Source organism: Octodon degus, unplaced genomic scaffold, assembly GCF_000260255.1.
Source record: "Octodon degus isolate 3935 unplaced genomic scaffold, OctDeg1.0 scaffold00168, whole genome shotgun sequence".
NCBI lineage: Eukaryota > Metazoa > Chordata > Mammalia > Rodentia > Octodontidae > Octodon > Octodon degus.
This window is the reverse complement of record NW_004524744.1, coordinates 3,419,261-3,428,668: the sequence shown is the minus strand read 5'-3', so window position 1 is coordinate 3,428,668 and position 9,408 is coordinate 3,419,261.

Genomic DNA, 9,408 nt, shown 5'->3' with positions numbered 1-9,408 from the left:
GGTTCTGCCCACTTAGAACCCAATATCCAGATTCTTCTCAGTCCCCATTAATTCTCTGAGCTCATCCCTTCCCCCGGAATCCTTAAGACGGCTTCGTGTGCTGGAACCACACAGCCCAAGTTGGGAAGGGTTTGGTGTGGCGCGGTTTGTAGGGAAGATTGGTTTGTATACTGATTCCTTAAGGCGGTAGGTACGGGTTTCTTGAGTTTGGAAAGCTACCTCCTCACTGTCCCGCGAGTTGTGCTGCTTTCCTTTAGAAACTCTGGACTGATAGTGCGGGACATTATGCCTAATTTGTTTTTCCTCCTGGGATTGTGTTGCGGCTGGTGAGCGCGCATGGGAGAGCGCGCGCGCACAAGCACGCGAGCACACAAGGCACCCACCCACTCTCCGACCTAGGCAAGACTGGGCTTTGGCACATGTGACGGACTACCTTGTTGTCCTCTCGCCCCAGGATCCCCTGGCAGGAGGGATTAGCTAGCGGAGCGCTTCAGCTTTCTCAGAGCTGCCGGCGACTCAGGATGGACCCCAATGAATGATTAATGATGCGCGCCCTGGATCTCAACCTCGGGAAACCTGAGAGTGGAGAATTTCCCTGTAGGAAGAACTCCCACTGTTATCTACATGAGATATATACCTGACTTGCATTCTTGTAATATTTCTGTCTGAAAACATACCTGAAGCTTTAAACTAAGCTCTGATACATAATTCACTAGCCATTTTAATGAAAAGGTGCTGGTGATCTTAACGGATAAAGGCAATTCATACAAGCCAAGGTGGATACTAAGATATGGCCTTGTCCATTATCGGGTATCCTATTAGGATTTCCTTTTGCAATGATGAAAAGCGCATAAGATGCATGAAGATTTTTTCTTTTTTTTTTTCTTTTTTTCTTGTTTTCTTTTTTTTTCTTTTTTTTTTTTCTCTCTCTCTCTCTCTCTCTCTCTCTCTCTCTCTCTCTCTCTCTCTCTCTCCAGGACTGGAAATCTTCCACGGACTGAGCACTTAAATTCAAAGCAGCTGCCACACAAAAAGCCACTTGTATAACATCGTGAAGCCACTGTGGGGAAGAAAGTGCACGCAGAAGCACGTGGTATGGTATCTCTGACACGTTATAGAAGATGATATTGGGGAGCCCACTCTGGCGTTCTAGGTGCCAGATATGTGCTTCTGGCTTCCTGGGGCTGGTAGATAGGGTCCTACACGACCTTATCGGACATTTAGATCAGTTTCAGTGTCCCTCAGAAAAGCTCACTTACCTAAGCCACTTCTTTCCAAGGTGGCTGTAGGATGCTAGCCAAGGGTGCTAAGCGTTCTGAAGGTTTCCCTTGGATCTGGGCAAAGCTGTCAGAGTTTGTGGCCTTGGTGCTTCTGGATGTCATCAGTAAGTTCTTTCTTGTACCACACAGTGTACTGCCAGTGCCTAAAGTGACAAGGATTTTTCCAGAGCAACTCTGTTCACTTCTCACCTTCTACCTCCGGAGGACAATGAATCCAGTGCCCTCTTCAAAGATAGGAGGCAGGGGCCGAGGACATGGCTCAGTGAAATAAGCACTTGCCTGGCAAGCACAAGGACCTGAGTTCAATCCTGAGTTCCACCAAAAAAACAAAACAAAAACAAAGATAGGAGGCCAAAGGGGCTTAGGTGAGGCTTCTAAAGCTGAGGTTAGGCCTTTTGTCTTTTTCCCACCTGTGCTGAAGCAATGACTTTTGTGTTGTTACTCTGGTGTCTTACAAGAACCAAGTTGGGCAGGAAAACCTTATTTAGGCCTAGGGGTTATAATTCAGTGATAGAGTGCTTTCCTAGCATACTCAAATCCCAGGGTTCAATCCCAGCCCTGGAGGAATAAAGTCCTATGTGGAAAAGACTTGCTCTGTGTCTACTTTTCTTCACATGGAAGATGGCAAGATTTTGCACACTGCTGGAGATCAATGATTTAGACAGTGAGAGGGACGAACACAGTCACTAAGACTGAAGATGAACCCCAATGAATGATTAATGACCCTTGTGGCTGAGATTAAATCTGGGGAGCCTAACCCTCCATTCTGGAAGAGTAGGGGGTGAGCACACAACCTGAATCCCCACTGACGCACATGAACAAGTAGAGTGGGTGCCATTGAATTGTGTCAGGTTCATACCAAGCAGCTTCTGAAGAATAAGCATTGGGGCTTGAGTCACTAAAGGGACTTGCAAAAGCTGAGCCGTGGGAGTGGTAAGAACACAGTGCTAGTCCAGTGCTGCCTGCTAGATCCCTCCATCTGCAGCTCCTGAGAGATGGAAACTGGGGGCCTGAGTCCCCACGTGGTCCCTGGGGTGTCCCCCACCCTTCCTGCCCCATGAGGACCTGGTCTGGTCTCCACTGGGCCATGCTCACAACAGATCTTTTGGGGGTGATCGCACTTCACTATCTCTTTGCTCTGGCAAGTAGAGAGAGAGAGAGAGAGAGAGAGAGAGAGAGAGAGAGAGAGAGAATAAAAGCCTACACTTCATGTTATCTAGTGTTTTTTCTCATAGCTGAATCCTGCAGAGCCCTCTGCTGGGAACATTCCGTGAGTCCTTTTAATAAGCAAAGGAGCTGGTCAAGGTCAGCAGGGCTTGTGCAGCCACAAGCAGGCACCTGATGCTCAGTGCTCAGTGCAGTTCCTTAGTTCTGAGTTCCAGCTCTCCTGGCCAGGAAGAAGGTACAGGCACCTGGCTACATACAGAAGTGAAGCAAATGGTCCTTGAAGCCTGGTGCTTATGGACCACCACCTAATAGGTTAAGGAGAGCTATCAGTCTTGTAGGCTCCAGGCTCTAGGACTCACCTCTGCTTGGGTCCCATCCCCTTAGGTTTAACTTTTCCAGCACCATCCCTTGGACTTACTTCTCCTAAATACCAGTGTCTTTCTTTCCAGACTTCCCCTAGTTTCGAAGGAAAGACATGGCAGTGAATTCCCCTTGCCTTTTCTGTTACTACAGCTGTGATCCAGTTACTAACAGTAGGAATCCAGTCCAATTACCATATCCTCAACCTTGAACCCAAAACCTCAAGGAGACAGAGGCTGGGGGAAGACCTCAGTGCCCTTCATCCAAGGGGCAAGTTCCCAGTTTATAGCCTTCCTCTGTGATGGACCAGGGCCTGCACATCTTGCAATCCATTCTGGTAGGATCCAGAAAAGGGCAAGAGACAGAGGGTGGGCTACAGTCAGTGACCCTGGCCAGGGCAAGGTAGCCCCAGGAGCCTTTTCCACCCACATACAAAGCAGGCTGCTCTGGGGCAGGTGGCTTCCACAGGCTTTTGCTTACAAACCGTCCTGAGACCACAGCTCTGATCTCAGATGTACAAAGGACTCTGGGAAAGCCATCTGTTTTAAGGTTTGTCATGCTGTACAGTTGGAAGGCAAAGCCTGATTTTCTTTGTTTAATCCAAGCGATCCAAAAACCCAGAGGATTTCAAAATGGTCTTCCAAGGAAGCTGCCCAAACCTGGTTTTATAGAACCCTGTGGCCTTCTCCCTCTGTCCCTGCCACTTTCTTCACTCCACCTATCCACATGCCAGTGTGAACCACTCTGCTAACCAGCTTCCTTGAGAGCCCACAGTGATCTCTAATCCCATGCAAGTTCTAAGGAAGCCAAAAGCTATGTGGACTGAATGAGTCACCCTCAAATCCATGTTGAAACCCTGATATCCAATGTGATGGTATTTGGAAACTCAACTGGGAAAGGTCATTAGGTCAAGACGGAATTAGTGCCCTAAAAGAACTGACAAGAAAGACCTAGTTTTACTCCCACCCTTTCCCCTAGGTGAGGAAGTTAGAAAGAGGACCCTCTCAGAGCCTGGCTACACAGGTTCCAGGATGTCAGACTTCAGAGTGGCCTTAGCTGTGAAGAATACACAGCATTTCAGCCACCCAGACTGTGGTGTTCTTAGTATAGATGTGGATGCTTTCTTAGACATGGCACACTGCTGCTGGGAGAAGAGTCATGAGCCTTCAGCGCATGCTCTTGGCATGACCCTCTCCTTCCTGCAGGCCTGGCATCCCACCAGCCCTCTTGGCAGCCACCTCAGTGGTGAATTGCCTGTGGCTAACGGAGCAGGCTAAGCAGGTTGGGAAGGGTGAGAAAGGTGGGAAGAAGGTTGGCTGTGTGTTGGGGGGGCAGACTAAGGGGAGAAGCATATTCACATAGGTGATGTTGTGGTAAGCCCTGCTGCTGGACTCAAGCTTAGAACTCATCCCCATTCTCCAGTATCCACTATTTTTCTCAGAGAAGGGGATTGTTTGGAAAAGGCCAACAATAGCTGCTTTCTTCTATACCTGCTGAGTCAGAAAATAAAGCATCCTTTGCTGCTAAATATAGTCTCAGTGAATTTGATAACATCATCTATTTTTCCCATGAAGCTTAGCCCCCATGCTTTCCAAGTAGTCTACTAACTGTTTTTCTTCTATATTCTGTTACATTCATGCACTGAGTCCCAAAGCACCACACATCCCCAGTTATATCAGTGCACAAAATCCAACTGTGGGAAATACCTGCTCCTCAAGTTCTAGAAGGCCAAACATAGAGAAGCGCCCTGTACTTTTATGTATACAGCAGTGCAAGTTCATGGTTTAAGATCATTTCCATAGCCCTTCCCCTAAACCCAACCCTTTGTGACAGGTTTTACTATTGGCATGGTCTATATCTAATGATGTGAAAGAGGATATGCTGAGGTGTGGTAGCTGCAGGCTTAACTCCTCATTTTGCTGTTGATGAAATAGAGGAAAAGGGAAGGGCGGGGAGGAGAAGAAGAAGGGGACAGAAGTTCAAGCAGAAGGGGTAGAGGTCTGCTATATCAATAACTGTAGCACTTTGATATTTGCTTTGTACCCAGAGAGCAAAGCCATAAGCAAATGGGCATTCATTCAAGAAACATGGGGGCTGAAATTCAAGAGAAAGAAGGCACAGTTTCCCTTTCCAAGACACCTTCTGGTACCAAGTGGGAGAGGCAAGGAGAAAACAGAAGCAGATCAGCCCTGGTGCCAATCATAGGAAGACAGGAAGCTGCTGAAGGAGGAACCCACCTGCTGTCTATTCACCAACCCATCCAAAGGCCATTTGTTCAGAGAGTAACTTAATCAAAGCTGACCTATTGGGCAGTGACAGAGACTAAACCCATGCTGTACTTTGTTTTCCCTACAAGAAGGTGTTTGTTTCTCTACCACATTAAAAGACATCTAGGATAAAACTTGGAGATGTAACTGTTTGGGCCAGGAGAGCACATTTGAAAGACAACTGCAACAATAGCACAAGGATACTTACTTTGGTTTAGGTTTGATTTTATTCCCCCTCCCCTAAAGAAGTTTAGGAATCACACTGTACAGAAATATTCCTTGTATACTTTTTGTAGGAGTTGAAGAAGAGGAAGACAAGTAAAGAAAATATTCTCTTACTGCGGCCTCTAGAAAGAAAATTATTATTATTATTTTGTATAAAGTACAGGGTCTATAGAGTCTCACTATGCAGATCAGACTCACAGTGATTCTCTTATGTTCAGTCTCCCAAGAGCTGGGATTACAGGAGCGCACCACCATGCCGTCTCAACCGCCATCTCAACATGCCTCAGGGGTGAGACCCAGCGTGGCACACCACAGATCAAACCCCAGCCACTGCACTCTGCCTAAGCAGGCGTTTTAGTCTGCTGAGCTGTTTAGCTCACCATAGAAAGAAAATTATTCATGATTTTGGTTCCTTCCACAATTTTTTTGCCAATTGCAAAATAATAGCTAGCTCAATAATTGTAGACTGTTCATTCAACAATAATATAAAATGCCCAATAAATCACAGTATGTTAAAAACTAGAATTGAGCTCCCTTTGTGACCATATATCCATAATCTGAAAATAATGTTGATGAAATTTTTTTGACAAAATACTTGTTTTTCCTTCCAGTAGCTATCTCAGATCAGCATAAGGAGAGGTTCCTAGCTTAGCTTCTGACAAGATAGAGAAGATGATGAAAGGAAAGAAAGAGAGACAGACAGACAGACAGACAGACACAGAGAGACACAAAGACAAAGAGATGGAGATAGAGACAGAGACACAGAGAGATACAGAAACAGAGAGAGAGAGAGAGAGAGAGAGAGAGAGAGAGAGAGAGAGAGAGAGAGAGAGAGAGAGAGAGAATTTGCTGTTCTAGAAGCCATCTACCTTAACATCTTCTTGTCTGTCCTATCTTGCTTGGCAGCACCTATATGACCCTTAAAGAGACTAAAGAGCACACAGCACATTCCAGTGAAGACTTGGTGGCAAATGCAGTGTTTTCCTGATGGCAGCCAGAGGGGCTATGGAATGACACTCGGTGGGTGTTAAGGGTCATCCTAGGATTGCACTTGGTTACTGAATAGCTGGCTTACTTTTCTCCCAGAAGGAAAGATCTCCAGTGGACTGTGAGCTTCAGGGGCACACTTCTTTCGGCAGCCCCCATCTATATATAATCTCTCCGTTGCACAATATCATGCATCCTAGATGAGGAAATTTATGGGGAAGATTTCAAAAATGTTCAATAATTGCTTAAGTTTCTCCCCCAAAGAAATGTAAGCTTTAGCATTTAAAAGTATATTGTAATGCGGGCTGATCTGCATTTCCTCAACCCAGGAGCCTGAGGGGGAAAGCATAGGACTTTTTGTTTGCTCCATTTGCACCACCATAACCCTTAATTACAGAGATCATTTTTGCAAATGGACTTTTTTTCCTACTCCAAATCCCTGGCTTTTGGCAGGCTGAACCAGGCAAACACCTGTTGCCTAGTTATAAAGAAAAGCCCCTGTCAGCGGACCTGTTAGGTGCTAACACAGGGGCTGTCATCAGGGTCTTGGGAAATTTCCCTACTGTCAGAAAAAAGAAAGAGCACCTGTCGAGGGCCCAGGAGGGGCAAATGACAGCTACTGACTTCTGTAGAAAGATGTCACTGAGTCCGGTCTCCTTCCTCTGTCTCCTCCAGAGAGATGTAGCCAGGGGCAGCAACATCTGTCAGTGAAGGAAAGACTGTGGTCAGATTCCAGGAAAATTCCTTTTTAAAAGACACTTTTATTTTACAGGAAATAGACATGAACACTTCAACAGATGAACATCCAGGTCATAGCAGTGGGTGAGAGGGCATAAGAAAAAAGAAAAAGGAAAAAAGAAGAAGCAAAAAATGTTGACTTGAAAAACAAGACATATGATAATTTCAGAAAGTGAACATTTTTAATGTGTTGGTGATCTGGTCTGGTTCTATTTAAAGAAACGAGTAGATCTAGTTTACTCAACATCACTGCAAAAGTCAGAGCGAGTTCCTGAAGTAATTAATTTTTCTTGGACTGTTTAGATATTTGTATATGGCTTGTAGCCACATACAAAGGATGAATTGAAATGAAAAATAGGCTTTGGAAAGAGAAAGAGCAGAAATTAAAGGTTCACACGTTTTAAAGATAAATGTTAGTACTAGTATTTATTATAGATACCCTAATCTTTTGTTCCTCGGGTCCAAGATATAGAGAGTTCTGTATGGGCTCAGGAAACTTCTGGAACCTTCCTAATCCTGTGGAAGGTTGCCTGCTGTGCAGGGAGGGGGGGAGGGCTAAAGCTCTATCTGCATCTCTTTCCAGCTGGAACTGTGCTTGGAGACACTCCATGGGAGGAGCTGCCTGCCCACCTTCCTCCTCCAGAGAGACACTGCTTCTCTCTTCTGCCCCACTGTCTCTCATTAAGCCACTCTCCTCTCCTCGCCTTCCGGTTTGCTCCTGTCTTAGGATATGCTTGGTATTAAATGCAAATAGAAAGTGAGGATGGATTTGCTTGCTTCAGCAGCACATAGAATAACATGAGGGTGGATTAAAAAAATTGTAGTCAGGAAAGAGGAAAATGAAAAATCATTAAGAAAACTTTCAAATCTCAGATTCATTCCTGATCCTGACTCCCACACGCAGTCCATTAGGAATTCCTTTCTGTTCTATCTAGCCAGCAAATCAGAAGTCAAATCCTTATCCATATCTTCACCTCAACCACTAGGTTTAAGTCACCGTCATTTCTTTTTTTCTTTTTCTTTTTTTCCCCCTGAACCAGGGATTGAACTCAGGCACTTGTGCTTGCCAGGCAAGTGCTTAACCTACTGAGCTATCTCCCTGGCTCCTTACCATTTCTGAAGCAGAGGAGTGCAGTGCAGATCTTCTTGCTTTTGATGCTGGCTTCTGACAATTTATTCACAAGGCTGCAATCAAAGTAATCTTCACTGAAGATCAGTTATTTTACACCACTCCTCTTCTGAGAATTATCCATCACTTTTCATTTGATTCAAAATAAAAGCTAAGTCCCCCCTAATGACCTTCAAGCTCCTACTCAGTCCCAGGCGGCACCATGTCCAAGCTCTGCTGGTTTCTCACAGTGCAGCTGTGGCTACTTCATCATCTTCAGTGCCCACAAAGCACACTTCCTCGCCTCTGACTGCTCTTCCCCAATATCACTAGCTCTTATTTTCTTTGCCTCCTCCACATTTTTGCTCAAATGTCTTCTACAATCTCACCAGAGCACATAGGTAAAATTGCAACCTCGGTGTATTCCCTAACAACGTTCTGTGTTTGACATCTTTTCTGCAACAATTTTTAAAATAAAGTAATGGAACCCCTACTACAAACTGGGCAATCTGATCAATTTTTAATTCCCCCAATGCTCACAGCAACCTTAGGACAAAGGAACTGTTGCCTTGTCTCAAAAAGAGGTACAGAGAAATAAAATAACTTACCCAAGTCACACAGTTAGTAAGTGGAGAAGCTGAGGTTCAAAATCAGTCTGATTTCAGGAGCTTTTACAGTTCTGCATTGCTGGATTTTATTCCTTCTAAATGGCAGTGTGAAGTATTTCTGTATTATGGATACTGTGTATTGTCACTTTTGCTTTACTAGCATATCAGCTCAATGAGAATGAAAACTTCCCTGTTTGCAAATATTTACCAAATACCTAAACTGTACTTGACACATACGTTGGTCCTCAATAATTATCTGCTAAGTGAACAAATGTACTTGATGACTGAGAATCTATCTGCTCTCCAGTTAGAGATACATTATTTCAGTTCCTGGCCAAAATATTCACTACTCAGATGCTTGTACTTTTATTTTGGAAGACTTCAAGCAGAACAGATGTTAAGGTCTAGTGTGTTGAAGGCTTGGTCTCCAGTGCAGAACTGCTCAGGAGTAGGAACTAGAGACGTGATTGGCTTAATGAGTTCATAGTACAGTGGGACCTCGTTGGAGGAACAGGTTCCCCGGGGGCAAATGCCTTAAGAGCACATCCCAAATCTTCTGATCAAGGAGATTATGGGACCACAGAAGAAAGTGATCAACAATGTAGAGAGTGGGGGCTGGTGAGATGGCTCAGTGGTCTAAAGCACCTACTTAGGACAAGCTTAGCAAA